At 62.8% G+C, this 21,877-nt stretch overlaps 1 protein-coding gene across 5 annotated transcripts in view; it reads left to right on the top strand.

The window, feature by feature from the left end:
• Positions 1–21,877, top strand: part of SEMA4D (semaphorin 4D) — an 82,710-nt gene that overhangs the window by 26,888 nt on the left and 33,945 nt on the right. The window contains exon 1 of one of the 5 annotated variants that reach the window (XM_059142560.1): positions 15,838–16,058. The exons of the other annotated variants lie outside the window; for them this stretch is intronic. The gene's annotated coding sequence lies outside the window, so the exon portion shown is untranslated. Of the gene's footprint in view, positions 1–15,837; positions 16,059–21,877 lie in introns of those variants that run through there. 5 annotated transcript variants of the gene reach the window in all.

Here is a 21,877-nt window from a genome sequence, read left to right as displayed (position 1 = left end):
TTTATAGCGCACAAAGGCCCGTTTTTCTCCGACGGGGCGGGCCTACGGCAGGGCCGTCATGCAAGCGGTGAAGCCAGTGAACTGAGCCTTTCATTTCGCGACTCGCTGGGGTGTCTGACACGTTCTCCGACACGTTCTCCGGCACGTGCCCTGGCCTGGGGATCGCATCTCCGCTGCTGCTGGCGAGCGAGCCCATGCACAGGGTGCGGTGTCGGGATGGCATGGCTTGCCCAGGGTGTCAAGCCCCAACTCCCCCACCACCCCCAGGGGAGGACGGGCCCCTGCAGACCCCATCTGTGCGCTGAGCTCCCGTGTTGGGCACCAGGGTCTCCACACGGGGGAGGTGCTCCGATGTTGGGGAGGACGGAGCGTACGCGGGGTCAGTAAGTCGGTCAGAAGCAGTGAGATGGTCCTGGTGCTCAGGGGGGAATCCGGGACAGGGGCGCCGGGGGGGAGGGCCTCGCTGAGGAGGGCGGCTGGGGAGGGGAGGTGAGGGCAGGGCCTGCGTCTGGGGAGGTGTTCCCCAGGCAGGGGGGCAGCAGCCACACAGGCCCCGAGACAGGACTGTGCCTCCTGTGTTCATGGTCCCTGGGGCGCTGGGGATGCTGGGACGGGAGCCCTGGAGCCAGGGGTGTGGGTAGGCCCCCAGCCTTCTGCAGGAGAGCGGAGCATAGCAGGGCGCAGCGTGGCCCGCGGGAGGTCGCGATGTGGTCTGGAGAGGGGGTGGTGACACAGGCCTGGGGTGCAGCAGCCAAGGTGGGGGATAGCCCGACTAGGCCTTTGTTGGAGCAGAGTTGAGAGGACTTGCTGACAGGTCGAGTCTGAAGCGAATGGTAGTCGAGGATACTGCAAGTTTTGGCTGATTAACTGGAGAAATGGAGGGTCCTAGATGAGCCCAGCTCTCCAGGAGGCAGGGAGGCAGGCCTGGGGACAGGTGACGTTTCAAGGAGTGGATGGGCTGGGGCCCTAAGCCCGGAGCTGGGGAGATGTCTGTAGACCAGGTGAGGGGTCTCCCGGGGGCAGCGGCTTCCCCAGGAAGAGCTCGTCCGTTTCTCTGTCAGTGGAGCTGGCTTGGCGGGGCTCCTGAGGAAGCCTCTGTCACCATGGGGAGGACCAGGGCTGTGCCCGGGGGGGGGGTGGGGGGGGGGGTCCGGCAGGTGCTTGTGCAGGGAGGAGGGGTGCTCCCTGGCCGAGCTCGGGGCACTGATGAATCTGGAGGCAGGACTGGGAGTGTGGATGAGGCCAAGCTCACCACGGGAGCCCTGGCTGGCCTGAGGACTCTGCGGCCCCTGTGGTGTGGGAGCGGGCATGGGTTGAGCAAGGAGGCGCCTCCCTCCGCCCGTGCAGACCTCCTGCAGACAGTCCTCACGTCCCGGAGTGTCTCCTGGGAGAGGCAAGGCTAACCACCAGGGGCGGGAGCAGCCCCACCTCTCGGCCCAGCGGGCACTCGTGTTTGCCGGCACCAAGTGGCCCGTGTTTGCCCACTGCCCACTGTAAGCCGAGGGAGGCCGGGGAGCATTCGCTACAGAGCAGAGACGGTGCCTCTTGTCTTCCCGGCTGAATTTGGGGGTCGGGGAGGTGATTCCCGACTGAACAGGTTTCCCTTGCAGCTTGGACTAGGTCCTACTTGGAGCTGCTGCCCAGGCGGTGGGATTGGTCCTGTGGTCCCTTGTAGGAAGCTGAGGAGTGGCCCCAAACGAGTCGGGCTCGGTCCCTGGAACTTTCAGTGCCGCCTTGGCTGGAGCCGTCTGTGCCTGTGTGAGTCAGTTAAGGACATTGACACGGGAGGGGGTCCTGGGTTCCCTGGTTACCCAAAGGCCCTCCTGCAACCTTCCGAGAGGAAGGCGGGGGTCGGGGAGGTGGAAGACGAGCCGAAGGTGATGGTCGGGAAGACCGAGGTTAGAGTTGGATGCGCACAGTGGCTGGTTTTAGGTGGTGGCTTGGCGGGCCTCCGGCACCCAGATACCTGGTCCACCAGGATTCTGGGCGTGTCTGTGAGGGTGTTTCTAGACGAGATTCACATTCAGATCAGAGGACTCTAAAGCAGACTGTCCTCCTGGGTGACGGGGGGCCTCGCCCAGTGAGTGGAAGGCCTGGACGTGCAGAGAGGCAGAGTCAGGGAGAATGCCCGCTGCGCCAGGCTGCGGGGAGCTGGATGGTGGCCGCTCCGGCTTTCAGATCCAGGCTGGGGCTGGGACCGGCGCATCCTCTCTCCAGGGTCTCCAGCTCGCCCCAGCGCACATCAGGGCTTACCAGCCTGCGGGACTGTGGGATCTGATTTATTACACTAAATCTCTTTATATGTTTACATTGTTGATTCTGCCCCTGGGGACCCTAACTAATGCAGAGGACACAAATTAAGGGTTGCCGGCAGCCACCAGAAGCTGAACGAGGCAGGGAAGGGTCCTGCCCCAGAGCCTCCAGAGGGGACGTGGCCCTGGTGACACTGTCATTTCAGCCTGGCGAAAACAATGTTAGATGTGGGTCCTTCATAACGGAGAGAGAATAGATTGCCGGTGCTCTAAGCCACCAGTCTGTGGTCATTTAAATGTTAGAGCTGCCACAGAGCAAGAAGACACAGCCAGTGTAAACAGGGCTGCCCGAAATACTGTGGCCACATGCACGGGGCTGTGATTGAGTGTGTGGATTTCAGGGAGCGGTTGTGCTGGGTCGGGGCGTGGGTCTCTTTGTTCCGTGGGTCACGCCAGATCTGTTTGCGAGACGATCCAGTGGTGGATGTCTCCTCTGCGAGGCCATGCTTCTGGTTGCGGGGCGCTTTCTCAGCAGCAGCCATGGGGGCTTCCGGAGCGCGTCTGTCTGCAAGGGTAGAGCTGTGGGAGGCCGTGCCCTCGCATGCTGGTAATTCGGGGTCTTCACGCACAGGGACAGAGGCGCCTCGAGCTGTGACTGGGCCATTGTGTTCTCTCGGGCTGTTGCTCCCTCGCCCATCTGTAGCAGCTGTGTGTTACGGACGTGGATGATCGTCTCCTGCCTTGAAGACACTGACCATCCCCCTCTCCCCCGTTCTGATTTCTGCTGCTTGCTCTGGTGTCATTCGCCGTCAGGATTAGGTCATTTTGCCGCAGAATGTGTCTCTGTTTATTATGACTCTGTTAAGTGTCCGTCAGGAAGGTCACATGGGCTGTCTCTTGGTTACCTGGTAGGCTTGTCCCGTTCAGTGTTCTTGGACCCGGCTCTTGAGCACATCTGGAATGCGTGTGCGTAACGAGGACTAAGATTGCGGAGGGTGGGGAGTCTGATTTTATGCCCTTCTGGTGTGCCGGCCCCAGTAACTCAGCAATCCCCCCTCTGACCAGGGAATCGAGCTTCCATTCTGCGAGGTGTCCTGGGCTCACGTGCACGGGTGCCCGTTGGGGGTTGTGACTCTCATCCACTGGCCTGTCTCGTTGGTAGCAGCTGCGCGGTGTGTTTCCACGGCAGGTGCAGGACCCCTCCCTCCCCGGGCTCTGTGACTCGGGGAGACGTTCCGGCAGCGATCTGTGCGTGCACGTAGGACTGCGTGTGCATGTTGGCGTGTTCTTGTGGCCGCTGGGCAGAGGACAGTGTGGGTGGACGCAGGAGAGCTGCACTGCTAGGGGCAGCAGGGGGACGGGACGGTGCAGGTGGGGGGGAGCCTGGCAGGACTGGACTTGAGACTGTCACGTTGTGTAAAGTTACCTCTTGCTGCATGGAGAGTTTTAAGGAGCTTATAAAATAAGTGAGGCGGTGATATCTGAGGAATCAGGCACTGAACAGCGTCGTCACGGGGGAGTGACGAGACAGCACATGCTGCTGGCTCCACCACTGTGCCGGGGGCATGCTCTGCCGGGGGTTTCCTCTGGGTACGGGTGCTCTTTATGCATGGTGGGGCGTGTGTGAGCACGGTGGGTGTGCATGTGCACAGCGGGGATGTGTGTGTATGGTGAGCAGGTATGTCTGCAGGGTGGGGGGTGTGCACGGTGCTGGTGTGTGTACATGGTGGGGGCTGTGCACAGGGGTGGTGTGTGTATACAATAGGTGCGTGTGTGTGCACGGCGGATGTGTGTGCACGGTGGGGGCTGCATGTGCATGGGGTGTGTGTGTATGGTAGGTGAGTGTGTGTGCACAGTGGGGGGCGCGTGTGCACAGTGGAGGGCGTGTGTGTACAGGGTTGTGCATGTGTGCCCAGCGAAGGTGTGTTTGGTAGGCGGATGCGTGTGCACAGAGTGTGTGTGCACAGTGGGGAGCTGCGTGTACACGGGGGTGCACGTGTATGGTAGGTGAGTGTGTGCACAGCAGGAAATGTGTGTGCACAGTGGGGGTGTGTGTGCACGGTGGGGTCCATGTGCACAGGGGTGTGCATGTGTGTGCAGTGTGGGTACGCATATATGGTCCGTGGGCGCATGTGCACAGCGGGGCATGTGTGTGCCCGGCAGGGTGCGTGTGCACGTGGTGTGTGCAGATGTTACCGTCAGGTACCGTGTGTCTGACTCAGGCCGCCAGAAACACCCATCTCTGACTCAGGCCCTCCGAGAAACAGTGCTCTGTGTCCTCAAGTGCCTTCTGTGTCCCCCTGACATCCTCTGTGGCCTCCACATGCCTCTGTGCTCCCTACACCCGGTCTCTGCCCGGGCTCCTGCTGTGCCACCCAAGCCAGAGGGCCCTACCCATGCGGGGAGCTGGGGTGGCAGGGCCTTCACTCGCCCTCCCATGACCCCGGCCCCGCCCACACAGCAGGTGGAGGTGTGCCTCGGGCTCCTTGCCCTGCTCCCCACACAGGACCCACAGCCGGCAGACTCACAGGAGGAAGTCGACCTGGCAGGGGTGGGGTGGGGTGGGTGTAGGCCCTGCAGCCCGCAGCTGTCTGCCCCACACAGGTTCTCCTTTGGCAGCTGCCTGTGGCCTAGCCTGCTTTGCAGCTGGTAGGTGTGGGTGGCTGGGGTCCAGGGGACACATTGCCAGGCAGGCTCCTCTCTTTCCCAAATGCCGGTGTGACCGGAGTCGCCAGAGGAACAGACTGTGGTACGTCTGCTCCAAGGTCAGCGGGAGGTGACGCGGGAGCTTCCTCTTGGGAGAAAGATGGGGAGCTGGCCTTGTGGGCAGGAGGGGTGGACAGGGGCCAGGCCAGGTCCCCTGGGGAGGAGGGGCACAAAGCCAAGGGCCAGAGGCTGTGGCTAGAGGGAAGGAAGGATGCCTCACCGCGCCCCCAGTGCCCCGGCCTGGCCTGCGGCAGTCTGCACCGTAAACGGAGGGACTTGAGCACGTGCAGATAAACAGAGCGGCGTGGCTGTGGGCAAGAGACACACTTAAACACAGACGGGGGGCCCGGGAATGCTTCCCCCATGTCTACTTCTCGCCATGCTCCAGGGTGATGGTCCCCAGCCCCCGCCGGGCAGGTGGAGCCCAAACTAAGGAGGTTTTGGTATAGGCCTAGGAGGAAGGGCTGGGACCAGAAAGCCCGAGACTGGTGTGGAGTCGGAGATGAGAATGGGTCCAGCCATCAGTGAGGACAGGACGCGGCCCGGCACGCTGGGCGCCTCGGGAGCCAGGTGCTGGGGACTCACCAGCCCTGAGAGGAGGGACCCCCGGGCCTGAAGGGGTTGGTGCTCTCCTGCCTCTGGGCTCTCTTGCCCCCTTCTCAGCCCAGGACCTTGGTGCAGCTGGGCCTCGCGCTGTGCCCAGGCCAGGGTCCCCCTGACATCAGCACACGGGCCGTGTCCGCCTTGCAGCTGTGCCTCTCGTGTGCAGGCTCTTACCTCCGGACCTGCTGGTTCTCGGCCTGTGGAGCCCATGTTCCCTGCACTGGATGATGGCCCGCCCACCTCACAGACCCTCAGGAAGCATCCCCACAACAGCCCTTCCCCCACGCAGACCCCTTGGAGAGCAGCCCCACCATGGCCCATCCCCCATACAGACCCCTTGGGGAATGCCCCCACAATGGCCTGTCCATCTCATTTTTCCTGGGAGATCAGGGGTACTTGCCCCAGAAGGGCCTGGGCTGTGTTTGTAGGGTGTGGAGTGTGGCTCGCGTGGCTGATGTGTGGAAGGTGCCCAGCCAGGGACAGGGCAGGGACGAAGGGCTCAGCGCGGCTGAGGGCGGCGGGCGCGCTGCACGGGCTTTGTGCGGGGAGGGGCTCCGGGAGACGAGCCTGTGTCCTGGGTGGGCCACATGACGTGGGTCGGGTTCAGAGAGGGTGATGTCTGGACTGTTCTGGGGGAACAGAGGCAGGCGGCTCTGTGTCCCTCGGTGCTTCTTGGCCCCTTGCCGGTGCGAGAGCTTTGGAGCCGTGACCGAGGCCCGGTCCCCGTGGCAGAATTATACAGGACGTGTCCTTGGCTGAGCAGGTGGAATTCATGCTTAAAACTGAGACCGAGATGTGGTGAACCTGAGCGTGCGCCCGTTGGCTTTCATTCACAGGGCTTTGTGCTCTTCGCTCCCGCACAGTACCCGTCGGTAGGCTTTGAGACGTGGACACGTTTGCTCTTCATGGACCCCTGGGTGGACTCTGGGGCCTGGGTCCTGGGGCCTGGGGCCGGCCGGGCTGTGGTGATCCCGATCAGTGTCTGTGGAACGGGCATTGAACAAAGAGCAGCTTCGCATCAGTAGTGGGACCCGGTTCAGAAGATCTGTTCTTCAGACAGACAGCTCACTCCTGCAGATCTGTGCAAACACCCTAAAAATGCAGAGCACATTGCCAACTTGAGAAAAGTCTCCAGATACGCATATTACATACGATTGCAGACTCAGCGTGTAAAGAATACTGAGTTCACCGCCTCAAGGTGGCTTTGAAGCCAGAAGCAGTCCGTGCTTGTTAGGAATGACAGAATATGGTGTTTTTCATGGTGAGGACCATCAGCCCGCGGTCGAGGGTCCTGACGTGCTGGTCCCCGTCCCCCGGCTCCCTGGCCCCCACCCCGAGTGCGCCTTCTCCCACTTCTGATGAGCACCACCAGGAGGCTGGGGAGGCCCCGAAAGAAGGCCCAAGCTGGACGGAGTGTACGGCCCCCATGGAGCCCCGCGAGCTGCTGTGGCTGTCCTGCCCGCTGGCTGCCTTCCAGACCTGGTGCTCGGTGTTGTCACCAAAGACTCTGGGAGGTGCCTGGAGCAGGTGCCTGAAACTGGGGGCACCTGGGGGGCCGTTCTGGGCAGGTCTGCTCCCTCCTGCCTTCTCGGCTCCATCTCGCTCCTGCTGCCTTGTGGATTCCTAGGTCGTATCCCACTCAAAGGGACGGGGACCGTGCTTCTGGCCGCTGCCTGGCTGCCTCACGTGTGTGGGGGGGGCGGGGCATGAGCCTTGTGTGCTGGGGTAGGAGGTGTAGGCCTGGGGTCTAGGATGGAGCAAGCGTCTGTCCTACTAGGGTGGCCACGGCGCCTGTAGCCCCACGTGCGGCTGCCACGCAGGCCCGCCAGTCCGTGTCTTGCTTGTACCCGAGGCTCCCCCACTTGGTGTGCTGCGGCGGTCACCTGCACCCGCCCGGGTCATGTTTCCGCTTCCCTCAGTGCTGGACAGGTCAGCCAGCCCTCCGTCCTCACGGCTGCCATGACCAGGAGCCGGCGGCATTGTGGGCAGCACAGAGAGCGGGTGCCCGCCGCCACCAAGCGCCGCAGTGTCCCAGGCCCACGTCCCGCCGGCGTGGAGGGTGCCCGAGCCCGCGGCAGCCGTGGGGCCTCCCTGCTTGCGGCCCACCTGCCTGTGTTTGTCCATGAGCAGGTGTGGCTGCTGCCGTCCCCTTCCTGTGCGCCCTTCCAGGCCTGCAGGGACACCCGCCCCACACAGACCGTGAGCACCAGTCCCCGGCCGAGGTACACCCACGGGGACCCGTGCTAGTGGCTGGGGGTCAAGAGGCAGCCCAGCACGGGCCTGGGTTTCCCGGCTGAGTTTTGCTCTGCCCAGCTGTGCCGTGGCCCGCAGCGTGGAGGGGCTTCGCCCACGTCCCTGCTCACCTGGCCTCATGGGGAGCCCGCGCACCTGGCGCTCTCTGTTGCCAAGGCTGGGCGCCAACATGTGGAGGAGCTTGTCCAGGGCCCTTTGGGAGAGCCTGCGAGGGGGCAGCCGCCCCATCCTCGTCTTGGAGCCCCGGCCCTCGGTCACTGCCGTGGCTTGGCCTGCCTGATCTTCAGACACTGAGGGCCTGGCCCTTGGTGGGACCCCTTGTCTGTCCTCACATGGCCCCATGCCCCTTTCTCCTGGGGGAGCACAGCTCCTTCCTCAGCCTCCCCCACCCCACGCCCTGAATGAGCCCACACAGGAGAACAGTCGGGCCTCCATCACGCACAGCCTGCCATTGATAGGGGCGAGAATGGGGCGAGCGTGTTCCGCAGCCCGAGGGAGGCTCGCCGCAGGGCCTTGTCCCGCTGCCGAAGGGTGCTTTGTGGCGCCTGTAGCTCGTCCCCGTGGCCCCGCCCAGGCTGTGCCTTGTACACCCCGCCGTGTCAGGACAGACCCGCCTCCCCCCCAGCACAGGTCCCCCTGAGAATGGGGACGCCAGGCCAGACGGGGTCCTGAGCGCCCCAGTCCCATGAGCAGCGTGGGTCCGGGACCGGCGGGCGAGCACAGCTGCAGGCGAGGTGAGGCCGGCTGGCGGGTGGGGAGGGTTTGGCTTGTTCCCGGAGTCCAGTGTTTCTCCCTCATCCCTTCTGTATGGACGGTCCGCTGCGGTTTTCTCCTCGAAGAAGCAAGAGCATGTACACATCCGAGTTTGATCTTGTGCCCAGGGCTCGCCATGTGCGATCGCGTTTAGGCCCCCGACGGAGCAGGGATGCCGTGGTCGTCCCCAGCCGGCTGACCAGGAGGGCCCTGTGGCACGTCCTTGCGTTTCTCCCCGTTCCGGGGCTCGGCCCCTGGTGCTCCTGGTTCTCACGGCTCAGTTGAGTGGGAATGAGCTGAGGAAGCAGGCGGGCATCCTTCTGTCCCTGAGTGACCGAGGCACGAATGGCCTTCTCCCCTTCTCAAGGACTGGAGGAGTCTGTCTGTCCAGCCTGGGCGGCTGGTTCAGGTCCCAGGGACGCGTCACAGCATATGTGTCTCCAGGTCTTGTGGGTTCAGTAAGGAAGTCACTGAGGGCCAGGGCCACCGAGGGAGTGGCTGGGCCGAGGCTCAGCCAGGCCTGGCTGTACAGGGATGGCAGTGGGGAGGGCCAGGGCGGTGCGGGGTCCAGGCCAGGCCCCAGGCCCTGAGGGCTCGCGCAAGGCAGCGGCTGGACTGTAGCTGGCACAGTGAGGGGCGCAGCAGGCATCTGGCCAGTCTGGCCCAGGGGTGTGGCCAGTGCTGCCCCTGGGGGGTGTGGCCAGTGCTGCCCCTGGGGGGGTGCGAAACACCAGGGACCCTGCAGCGCCTGCTTGAAGAGGCCGCTGGTGTTTCAGCGCTACATAAAAAGACCCGTGAGGGGAGAGCCCCGAGGCTGGGAACTGGGAGGGCTTGTTCAGAGCTTGGAATTCATACAGGCCTGGCTCTCAACGGGGTGCTTGTAAGCCTTCCAAAAACCAGGGTCGGATTTGCATCTGAATGACCAGTCAGCCGGAGCAGGCCAAGGAATGTGCTGGTTTTCTGGTTGTTTTGCACTCCTTGTTAGCAATCATTTACATTTTTACTCACCACCCCCCCATTCTTAAAACAATATTACCTGGCTGTGGCCTGGCTCCTGATTTCCCAGTGTGCACTTCTGCACATGTACCTTCCTCGCAGGGGACCCTTCACGCCCCCCCCCCGCCCCTGTGGAAGGGGTGAGGCAGTGCCCCTCCCCCTGGGCTCCCCAATCCTGCAGGGCACCAGGTGGGCTCGGAGCTCTCACAAGTCAGGTTTGGTTTGGACTTCCCAGAATTAACGAGAATTAAATCTAAAAACTCATTTTTTTCCTGGAAGAATACAGGAGTTGTGCCCCTGCTGGGCCACATAACAGATAGCCATGGGGTCTGCAGAAGGCAGAATAATGAAGGGCTCCTGTGGACATCCATGTCCTGATCCCTGGAACCTGCGGCACCCCTCCTGTCCCAGGGACCTGGCCCCCACTGGGCAAGGGATGTCCGTGCTTCCACAGCTGGGCCGGCAGCCGCAGGCCCTGGTGTGCGCACGCAGAGGGCAGTGTGACTGGGGCGTGGCAGAGCGCCTTCCCTGGGGCCCAGCCCATGGAGCAGGCCGGGCCTGGTGGCCGATCCAGGCAGAGGCGGCTGCCACTCCCTGGTGCCCATGAGGGCAGCTGCGGGTTCCAGGTGCGAGATCCTGTGCCAGCCCTGAGTCCCACAGTGCTCCTGTGTCGCCGCTGGTTGGATCCTAAGGCTCCTGTGACCTTGCCTGTCACACGGCTTTGCTCAGGGACCACATACACACGCCACACACGCCGCAGGCACTGACCATGTATACATCTCACACACGCCACACACACCATGAGCACACGCCTCCCACACCGTGTACTCACATCACACACACCATGCACGCGTGTTGAGCTTTACCTCGGGGCTCTCCTAGACGGCAGCCTGCAGTGTGTGGCGAGGAATCTTGATGCGAAGAGTGGGTCTTAGTGCAGAGGTGGCCGGCACCCTTCTGACGTCCTCGCTTCCTGAAGCTTCCTGGAGCCTGGCTCCCCCCGGGACCGAGACCCCTGACCCGCCCTCCACTCGGAGTCTCTGGTGGCTGGTGGGGTGTGGGCAGCACGGAGTAGGGGCCAGGTGGACGAGGCTGACCAGCAACTGCCGGGCGGGCTTCTCCCGGGTGTTGTTGGGTCTTCAGCCAAGCTCTGCCCGTCTGGAGTCTCAAAAGGCTGGAGATGGGTTTATCAGCTGTGTGCCAACAGAACGCAGGTACTTTGTCCACCTGGAGAGGTGCCTTTGTGGGGCTGGCCCTGGCGGGAGGGCAGAGTCATCAGGGACCGAAGGCTCTGGAAGGGAGCAGGCCTTGGGACAGTCTCGTGCCGCCGGCCCCTGCCCCTCACTCCACGTGCGGGGAGCTGTGCGACTTTGCGGCCTCTCCTGCGTCACATCCGCACAAGCCGTGGAAAGGCCGAGGGCCGGGTACCCTCCAAGAGTTGGTGTGACCGCCTTGTTGGCTTCCAGTGCCCCGCCGTGTGCTGGTCACAGAGAGGGGGGCCTGGGTCACCTCGGAGGGCTCAGAAGGACGGCCCTTCCCTGCGGGGAGGGACACGGTGCTCCGCTGTGTGGACACGCTGCACCTTCTTATCCATTCAGGCCTGAAAGGACACTTGGGCCGGGGGAGCATCTCCCATCTTCCGTTCTGGGTCCTGTGGCTGGTCTATTGATTAAATTAACATAAGATATTAATGGGAGAAAAGTGAATTTAACTTTGTACCTACGGGAGTTCCAAAGATAAAAAACTGCAAGAAGTGACCAGAGGGCAGTTTTCCTACCGATGAAAAAACAATCTGTTTGTGAGGAATGGACAGCACAAAGGGGTTTGGCCTCGGGGTGGCGCATCAGTGGAGTAGGGAGCTCTCGGCCTGCACAACACTCCGGGCTCTTGTTCTGCACCTCTGGCCCCGAGGCTGCCTTCCGCTCCCGGTGCAAGGGGGCATGCTTCCCGGGGGACGTATTTTCCTGCTCCCAGCAGAGCGGTGCTGGCCGTTCTCACATGCCGCGACTCCACACTGGACAGGGTGCACGTTTTGGGGCAGTGTGTTCTGCTACCCTGGGATGCTCTCAGCTTTCGGCTGCTGTGAGCCCTGCTGCCGGGAACGCGGTGTGCACATCCCTGTCGGAGGCCCTGCTTCCACGTCGTGTGGCCGGGCTCTCAGCCTCTCTGGACGCAGGGATCCGAGGCCTGCTGGGGGGAGAGGCTGCAGAGAGGAAGCCCTGCCGGCTGCCATCTCGAGGCCGCGCCTGCTGTGGTCTGGGGCGTGCGTTTGGCTCTGTACTTCCAAGCTCACCTGTCATAGGGTACCGTCAGCCCGCTTGGCTTCTCTGTGTGGTGGCTCCCGTGGCCGTCGTTAGGAGAGAGTGCTCGAGGGCACCTGCTGTGTGGGTCTCAGCGTTTCCGGCTCTCACTAGGGCGCGGTGAGAACAGCTTCCCCTTAGATCGGGGCTGCCTGGTGGGCGCTGAGCCCACTCTGCCCCCCTGACCCCTGCTTCTGCTGTCCTTGCAAAGGCCTGTGTGCACTTGGCACCAGGTCACAGGCACACGGGACTGTGGCAGTCACTCAGGGCTTCCTGTCCTGACTGCGTGTGCTGTGGGACGGGCTCGGGTCTGCCTCGCACGGGGTGACCGGCGTGGGCCTCAGGGACATGGTGGAGGGACTGAGAAACTGAGGCGGGGTTAGGAGCTGTGCATGGCCAGGGTCGGTGGCCCTGCGCCTGGCAGTCGGGGGACGGCTGTGCGCCAGCCCTCTCGCTGTGTGGGCGCTAATGGCACTCATCTCCCCAGAGGCTCACACTCCATCCACTTACAGACTCCAGGATGCAGGGGCAGCCACTCCCGGGAGCGGGGAGGGCCGTTTGCTTTCTATTCTCCGAGACAGCACGAGCAGATGGCTGAGTCATGCCGGCTGGTGAATGAGACCGAGCAGTCACTTGAGTGCCGGGGAGCCAGTGTCCAAGGCGGCCTGGGCCCTGCCCCTGCCGTCCGTCGCCGCACGGGCCTCCCTTTCTGGGCGCTGGAGGCGAGGAGTGGGGAGGCGGACCCCGGGCGCTGGGCGCTCCGAGGCAGGGGGTGTGCCGGCAGAGGACGCCTCTCCCGGCCTTGGCTCTCTGTGCGACCCGCCCTCCCTCCGGCCCTCCGTGGGTCTTCCCCCTCCTGCTGCGTGAGAGCGTGAGTGTTGGGTGCCTGCGTGGGCCCGTGTTCACCTGTTCTCGGGGAGCAGGTGCCACTCCGCCCGGGGATGTCCTTTAGGACAGGACCTGAGGGGCGGCGGGGGGCGGAAGCGGGAGAGCCCCGAGGGCGCAGGGGAGGTGGTTTTCCTCCAAGCCGCAGGCCAGCTCTTCCTCTCCAGTGCCCCGTGTCTTCCCAGGGGAGAAGGTGTAGAAAGATCACCGCAGGAAACCTGGTCTTTTTAGGGCTCCGCTGCCATGGACCTGTCTCTGGAAAGGCTCCGCCGGTGCCCTAGCCCTTCCCTGTTTAATCCTATTGTCAGCGGGGGGAAAAGCCCACCCGCGCTTTGAGGCCAGCCTGTCTCCCAGCTCAGCCCCTGAAGGGAGCGGGGAAAGAGCCGCCGTGGTCACACCGCTGGGACCCCAGCATCCAGCCCCGACACCCTGCCTCATGTGTGTCCCTCTCGGGGGTAAGTGGACGGCCAGGCCCGGCGGGGCAGGGCACACACGTGGGAAGGGGAACAAGGCGTAGACGCCAGGACGATGAAGCCACAGGTGCCCGCGTCTGGCGGAGGGCCAGGAGGGCGCAAGTGCCCCCCAAGGACAGCGGGAATGAACTCCTGGGGATGGGGCTGCCTTCCCCTTCCCGTGGGGTGGCCTGAGAGACAGAGAATCTGGGGAAGCCACTGATACTCGGAAATGTCGTGATGTTTTTATAAGAAAACACAAAAACGTATGCTTTCTGACGGGCACACTGTGAGAAAGTGCCGCACGGCCCTCCAGCCCCTGGCCCGGAACCCAGCATCGCACGCGCCGGGGCCCCTCGTCCGCCGGGCTGCGGTCACGGAGGTCACAGACGTCATGGACGTCACGGCGCGGCGCTCGGGCCTCGCAGATCGGGTGCACCGGGCGCCGGCGAGCTCAGCTGAAAAGCCGCTAGTGCCCACCGGCGTCCGGGAGCCCGCCGAGGCCTGCGCCGGGGGCGTGGAGCGGGCGCCACCCCGGGCCCCGCTGGACGCAGCATCCCTGGCGGGCCTTGGCACGAGCGAGTCTACCCGCACGGGCTGTTCTAGCCTCTCCTCGCTGCGTTTGATAATATACGCGACGGTCCGAGCGTGTGGGCGCGCACTGGCCCGCAGTCCGCGGTGCCTGCCGGGCGGGCGGTCGTTGTTTATTTAGCCGCGTCTTGACCGGGGCACGTGGGCGCTCTCAGTGCGGGCGGCGGAAGCGGCGTGGACATGCACCTCCGTGTGAATGGGCGCGATTGCTGAGGCCGGGACCAAGCAGGCGGCGTGTTCGCTGGGCCCTTCTGGGAAGCCGGCTGACTCCCCCCCCGGCCCCCGGCCCCCGGCCCGTGCTGGCGTCCAGGTGCCGCTCGAGGTGGGGAGGGGGTTTGCAGCTGGCGGCAAGCACCCCCTGGAGGCAGAAAATCGCTTCCCCCTGAAGATGGAGGGTCCCCAGCCTGCTGACGGTGGGTCTGTGCAGGGGTGTGTGTGAGGGGCTGCCCAGCGTAGCTAGGATAGAAGAGAAGTGGCCCCCGGGACCCAAGGGGGGGTCTCGGGCAAGCTCGGCAGGTGTAGTTTCGCATCCGTATTTCAGGAAAAAAACCCATCTGGGTCTGAAATTTTGTGAGGAGTGTTCTCCCTGTGGCTGAAACGTTTCTAGAATCTTCTGTCACCTGGGACTGTTATACTCTAGTTTTTGCGTCCAAGAGACCACCAAGGAGCCAACACCGATGCAGTCACACGCGGGTTTATTCGACAAGCTCAAGCTAGGGCCCAAGTGTACCCGACGCAGCGGAGTAGGGACTTGGACCCGGAACCAGATTACAGTCAGAGTTTTTAAAGGCAGAGTCGGGGTGGACTCCGTGGTGGCTGAGGACAAAGGGGATTAGGGATGGCGTAAGTCACTAAGGAATTTTGGAAGCAGGGTCTCCAGGACCTTGAGGGGCTAGCTGTTGTTGGGAGAGAGGTTATTACCAATAATAAAAATCTTCTCGTGAGACCCTTTGGATGTATATCGGTGGGCCATGTACTTGGGAATGATTCTCGACACTATCTTGGAGGTTTAGAGATAAAGGTTCCTAAAGGGATTGTTAAAGTAGACTTATGGGATCCTGGCCGGACCTGTTGGGGTAGGGGGTCGGTCAGCGAGGATTGTCCTTAGCAAAACCTCAAGGTGAGGGCAGTTGAGTCCCCACGGGAGAGGCACTCTGTCTGTTTCAAGGGCTTGTCAGTAGGTGAGGAATTTTAATGATTTTCTTCTGCCTCTGTTTCCCACATCAGCTGAACCTGAGGCGGGATGGCTTTAATTTTCTCGGCCCCCACAGGGACGTTTTGGGCAGGATTGCCTTCTGAGGCTGGGAGCCCGTCCGGGACAGCCAGGTGTGCCCACCTCCTGCGGGGCCCAGCCGAGCCCCGGTTGATTAGGGAGGAGTCAGCCAAGCGGGTTTATCTGGGGAGGCCCACGCCTGCCAGACTTAGGACCGCCAGCTGCATGCCTAACTTGGAGCACGTGCGAGATGTCGGTGAGGAACCGGATGACCTGGGTGGGGCCAGCTGTGTGTAGTGGCTCCACGAGGCCCCTGGGTCAGGGTCACCCACATAGGGGGAACGTTGGCTCTCCACTGCTAAGGACTCAAAAGGCGGTGCTGGGGACTGGGCCGGGGGCCGGGGGCAGACACCGGGTTTCGGGCTCTCCATGCACGGCTGGCCCCTGGTGTGACTTCTGGAAGTGTCTGGGCCTTTGCTGTCACGTGTGTGAAGGAGGGATCCCCACGAGGAGGATGGTCTTTGGCCCATCCGGTTGCTGGAAGAGCCTCTCCAGGAAGCCCACATGTCCCTGGTGGCACGAGGTGACCTGACCAGTTCTTCTTCCCCTCCCCCCCACCCCTCCGAAAGGCTGTGCGGGGATGATGGGGACATGGGGCCCCCAGCTGGGTCTCTGGGAGGGTGGCTGGGGGCGGGAGCATCCCTGGGGGCCGGGGGCTGCTGGGGAAGGTGAGGCTGGGATCTGCCTCCAGACCAGTGGCAGGTGGTCTGTGCCCAGGGGGATGGATGGGGCGGACGCGGTGGGTGTGGACGGCAGCCCCGCCCCTCCCCCAGCCCACACATCAGCTTCCGGCTTCCGGTGCCTGGAGGGTCTGCGAGGCCGAGGCCGCAGGGCCGTGGGTGGGGCCGAGCAGCGCCAGCCCTTAGGGAAGCTGCATCAGCGTGGGCAAGGTCGGAGCCTGGAGGAACCTTCTGCTTCTCCTCTAACCCTGCCGCCAGCCTGGTGGGATCTGGTTTTCTGCTCTCCAGGGGTGTCCCCCGCCCCGCGTCTGGAGGTAGGGCTGGCCGGGTGCTGTTGGGGTCCCAGCACGGAGGGCAGTCCAGTGCAGGCACCAGACTGTGCTGGTGCAGGGCGGGCGCGGGGCTCTCTGTCTCTGCTTCTCCCATCTGCACTGAAGGGGCCAGACTCCGGGGTTCTTGCAGGTACCAGCTCACGTGTGCATTGTGGGGAGCCGTGCCTGGGGCCTGGCCCAGGGCTGCCCCCTTGCTGCTGCCCCGTAGCCTCCTGGACGGCACTGCCCGCGCATGGCCTTTGGACGACAGTTGCAGGCCAGGCCCAGGTCCCTCCCTGTATCTAGCACACAGTGTCTCCCCTGTCCCCAGTAGGGACGTGGTGGTGGTGCCGCTTTTGGGTCTGAACCATGTCCGTGTGTGGTCACAGGAGGCAGAGTGCGTGAGTCAGGCAGGCCGGCTGCATGTGTGCTTTATGAAGAGGGGGTGCCGTTCCTGAGCGGAGACCAGCCCCCCCAGGCTGCAGCCTGCCCCACAGGACCCTGTGCCGGCCAGCCCGGCCCTGTATGTCCTCGGGGTGAGGACGGCAGGACAGAGGCAGTGCTCTGGAGAGCTCAGTCCTAGGCGATGGCCATCAGGGTCGCTGCTCGGGGCCACCACGCGTCTCCGAGGTGGGGGCCTTGCTCAGCCGGTTTCTGTGCTAGGACATGCCCACCGCGCTCCCCGGAGGCAGCCCGACACCCACGAGTGGGTGGCATGGGGGGTGGCCCCGAGCTCTGCCTGTCGGGAGGCACGGCCAGCTGGCCCGGCTCCGGGACCAGTTCTGCAGGAAATGAGACCTCGGGCCCCGGCACCCGCAGTAGACAGGGCCATGGACACGCGCACACCCCTGCTTCCTGAGTCCGCGGCAGAGTGTGCTGCCGTTTCCTCAGCCCTTGCCGGCAGAAAGGGAGGCAGGAGTCCTGTATTCTGCCTGCTGCTGCTCTGCACCCACGTTTGGGGTTCCTCCTGGTCTTCCCCCAGGTCCCTGTCCCTGGATGAGGGGCCCGGCTTGCATGGGGGCACCTGGGGGCAGCACCTGGAGGCCTCTCTCAGGCTTGCGGGCACAACCATGGCCCTGCCGTGGCTGCCACGAGCAGGGGCCAGCCGGGGCCAAGCCTCTGTCCTCACCAGGGATGCAGTGGCAAGGCCCTACTGGGGGTAGAGGGCGGCGTGGCTTATACTGGTGCAGGAAGGTTCCAGAGGCTCTAGCAGATCTTCCTGTTGATTTTTGGTTTGTGAGCTGTGAGGAGCCCCCACTGTGTCCACGCTGCCTGGCTTCTCCTGCACTCCCCAGCACGGGTCCCAGGACGGAAGGTGGCTGCTCAGGCCGGCTGGGGACCGTGAGGGGCAGCCAGCCTCCAGCCCACGTCCTCCCGCCAGAAGATGACATGAGGCGGGGCCAGAGCCACAGCCATGTTTCCGTGGCACTCGGGAGGTGACACGGGCCTCAGAAAGGGGACGCCTGCCTGCTGCGGCATCCACATTGTGGGAAGGCCGGACGCTCTGGGCTGCAGGGCAGGTCACAGGGCCGGCGTCCGGCGAGCCTGGCCTGCGGTCGGGGCATAGACCCCTCTCCTGTGTGGAGGCTGCAGAGTGGACCCCTGGAATCCGGGGTCTGGGCTTCCCTTGACCTGGGACTTCAGCAGAGGCCGCTCCAGACACCCACTTGCCGTCGGGACCGACGAGAGCAGTTGCTGGGTCCGGTCCAGTTGTTTCAACCACCCTGAACGGGGGGTTTGCTCGAGGCCAGACCCGCACCGTTTGACGTGGTCTTGTCCCACATGCAGCGTCGGCTCCTGGAAGCATCCGGAAGACGAGGAGGACCACGAGGGAGGGTCAGTGGGACGGGCGAGTCCGGTCCAGCGTGGGGCTCCCCGTGCTCCCCTCAAAGGTCAGGCTGTGGCGGTGCTGACATCGGGCTGTGCCTCTGTGTGCTGTTTGGAAAGTAGAGATGATTGAGACTCGGGGCAGAAGCCGTGTGCGGGGGACTGGGCAGGGGTCCTCTTGGCAGCCATGGAGACCCGTGCTGTCCAGCTCCTACCTGCCCACAGCTGCCGCGAGGCCCATGGTTGATGGAGCGTGGGCTGGTGCGGTTAGAGCACGGATCCCAGGGGCCCAGGCTCAACGTGACCAGGTTGGCTGCCAGGCACTCTGCAGCGGCTGTGCGGCCTGAGGGGGCGTTTCTGGGGGTCCCCTTGAAGCGGTATAGAAGCTGGCGAGTCAGAGCAGATGCCTGTGTGCAGGTGGCTGTGCAGAGAGGCCAGCGTGGCGGCCACCGGGCGTGCTGGTGGACCCCATGTCCTGCTGGGGGCCAGCCCCTGGGGCACTCACAGTGCTTTCGCCCACGGCATGTGCCTTCTCTAATGGGTTTTTGCCAAGTGGAGAGCAGAGGCCCCGTCCCAGAGGGAGGCCGGGTGCAAGCAGAGGACCTTGTTCTGGCTCAGCCTTCGCAGACTTGAGCTGGACGGCGGCCTGCGGTCGAGCTGGCCTGGCTCTGGGACCCTGCTGTGTATTTTTAAGGAGTCACTAAAGAGGAACACAGAGAGTGGCATTTTGTGGTTTTTAGACTTAAAAAAGAACTGTCCGCCTAGACCTGGGCTTGTCCGGGCTCCAAGGCCCGTCCTCCCACTGTGGCTGAGCGGAGAGGGTTGCTGGTCGCTCTGCAGCTGGGCTAGGCCTGTGCAAGGGGCAGGAGTCGGGTCCCCTGGTGAGACTGTGCACACTCCCCCTGCGGGCACTTGGCAGGCAGGACACTGCCCCAGGTGGCCTGGAGCATAGTCTCAGCCAGCCCCCGGGGTGGGCACAGCTCCAGACAATTCTGTGAGACCTTCATGCCCTGACCAACACAGAGAGGAGGAGATGCCTGCTGTGGGCTTGGGGTGCCCCTTATCTCTGCCCTGAGCTCCTCGAGAAGCCTCCATTCACCGTGGAGCCAGACACTTCCACAGAGGGTGGTTTCCATCCCTGCCTGCTGAGCTGTGGCCCGCTCCAGTCCCAGGGTGATGGACTGTTCTGGAAACAAGTATAGGAAGGGCAGGGGACACCAGCTCTTTCACTGCAAAAATGTGCGCCTCGAGCAACAGAAGCCTTCAGCGGGGGCCAGAAGGAAGTACCTTCTGCAGATAGGCTGTGGTTAGAAGAGCTCCTGGGTTGAGTTTGCTGGTAGTTAAAATCACTCTTTAAAAGGAAATGGTAAGGGGTGCCTGGCTGGCTCAGTCGGTAGAGTGTGGGACTCTTGATCTCGGGGTGGTGCGTTCCAGCTCTCTGATGAGTGTGGAGCCTGCTTTTTTAAAAATGAATTTTAAGTGAGAAATTGGCAAAGATCTGAATGTCCAGTATTATCCTATTTAATTATAGGGTTGTAAATTATAGGATTGTGGGGTTGAAGGAGGCTTGGGAGTGCTGGGTGGCGCCCACGGGTGAGCCCACAAGGGACACCCCCACTTCCTGGACTTCCTGGTCTCGGTGGCTGCAAGCCTGCCCCTCCTGTCCCGGGGCACTGAGCTGGGATTTCTCTGCACTCACGGCCGCTGGACCTCTGTGCTCTGTGTCAGATCCCTTAGATGGAGGTCCAGCAAAGGCCCAATCAGTCAGAAATGATGGGAAGTCTGTCTGCTGTTCATGGAGACTTGTATTTTGGTGGAGTCGTTGAGTAAGCTTCCAAGTGGGAGCCATATGTGAGTAGCGCACTATGCAGCGATTCGGCAAGTCTGTATTACTCGGTGCTTGTCACCGTTAAGTGTCCCCATCTGTCACCACGTGGCATTGGGAGGGTTACTGGTGATGTTCCCTGTGCCTTACTTCCTGTCCCTGAGACTGCCTTCCGTTGTCACTGGGACTTTGTACCTCTGAATCCCCATCTCTCCCCTCCCCCCACTGCCTGCCCCCGTGACCCCAGTTTGCTCTCTGTTTAAGAGTCTGGTTTTTTTGTTTGTTCATTTGTTTTGTTTTTTAGATACCCGAGTAAGTAAACTGTGTTTCTCTGACTTACTTAGCGTGATAGTTTCTAGGTCCCTCCACGTTCTTGCAAATTGCACAATGTCATTCTTTTTGATGTCTGCATAATATTCCACGCTCTGTGTGTGTGTTTGTGTGTGTGTGTACACGTGCGCGCGTGCGGTGTGTGTGTGCACTTGCATGGTACGGTGTGTGTGTGTACACGTGCGTGCGTGCGGGGTGTGTGTGCACCTGTGTGCGTCTGGTGTGTGTGTGTACACGTGTGCGTGTGCGGTGTGTGTGTGTGCACCTGCGCACGTGTGGTGTGTGTGTGTGTGTGCACCTGCACGGGTGCGGTGTGTGTGTGTGTGTGCACCTGCGCGCATGTGGTGTATGTGCACCTGCGCATATGCGGTGTGTGTATGTGTGCACTTGTGCACGTGTGGTGTGTGTGCATGCACTGTGCGCGTGTGGTGCATGTGTGTGTACACGTGTGTGCATGCGGTGTGTGTGTGTACGCGTGCGGTGTGTGTGTACACTTGCGTGCGTGCGGGGTGTGTGTGTGTGTATACGTGCGCGCGTGCGGGGTGTGTGTGTGTGTGTGTACATGTGTGCACGTGCGGGGTGTGTGTGTGTACACGTCGAACTGCTGGATCGCGGAGTAGTTCTGTTGATTTTTCTGAGGAGCCTGCGTCCTGTGCTCCACGTGACCACACGCGTTCACACTCCCACCAGGAGGGCGTGAGCGCGCCGTTCACTTCGTGCTTCTTTCCCCAGCAGTGCGGTCGTCCACCGTTTCCAGAGTCCGAGTGTTCCCCTGCGTGGGCACCTCACATGGCTGGGTGCAGCCGTCCGAATTCCTGGTGGGGAACCGGGGCAGGATTGTGGGCCCGTGCTGCCCTGCGGGCCCTCGCCACTGCGCCCTAGAGCAGCTGGCCTCATGGCTGCCCTTCTCAGAGGTGCGGAGGAGCCTCTTGCTTTGATGCGCAAACCCGCGGTCGGGGTCAGGGGCTTTTGGGAGCTGAGGTCACATCTGCAGAACAGAGACCGGACGCGTGCAGGACGAGCCTGGCCTTCGCTCTCCGCTGTGGTCAGAGCGGCCACGGGACTGCTGCCTTCGGCGTGGGCTGCGCCTCCCACGCTCGCCTGCACCGTGGGGAGCGGAGGCCAAGGCCAAGCTGGCCGGAGGGAGAGGGAAGCGCTCCTCGCTCCTGACTAACTCCAGCCCGGTTTCACAAGAGGACTGCTGGGCTCTTTTCCTGTGCGGTCGGAGAAAGGCACCGTGAAGGGAGCCGCGGAGTCCAGCAGGACGCCAGCAGTTGTGTGAGGACGTCCCCTGCCCTCCGCTGTGGCGGTGCCGAATTACAGCGCGGGGGGGTTCTCTGTCGAGAAACGAGCGTAGACACGTGTAGAGAGCTGGGGCCCGGGACCGGCTGTCAGCGGGGCCGGAAGTGTCTTTTTCTTTTTTAGTCAGGAACCATGGGGCTCAGAGCTGTTTGGCGGAGGGCAGCGGCGAGGTGCGGTGAGACGGGGCTCACAGACACACAACCTGCCCTCGGTGCTCAGCGCCGTGAAATTCAGAGAAACGCGAGACGCGCCTTGTCCGACCCCAGAGCAAGCAGCTCTGGGCGTGACAAAGGCTTAACTGAATTTCCAGAAGAGAGAAGTTTTTCAGTTTCAGATTTCTTGGCATTCGGGTTATTTGTGCAGTTCTCTTGCAACGCGTGCATCACTTTATTTCCCCGTGTTTTGGGGAGCGCACAGGTGGCCTGCCCGTGCAAACAGGTAAGCCCCACGGTTGGTCACACTTGCCTGTCGCCTGTCCATCGATTGTGGCAACACCTCCCCCAGCGTTCAAACAGAAGATGTGGGTCCTGGGTGCTGG

The sequence above is a fragment of the Mustela lutreola genome, chromosome 12 (assembly GCF_030435805.1).
Source record: "Mustela lutreola isolate mMusLut2 chromosome 12, mMusLut2.pri, whole genome shotgun sequence".
NCBI lineage: Eukaryota > Metazoa > Chordata > Mammalia > Carnivora > Mustelidae > Mustela > Mustela lutreola.
The sequence above is the reverse complement of the archived record's forward strand: the minus strand, read 5'-3'. Positions and strand labels throughout refer to the sequence as shown.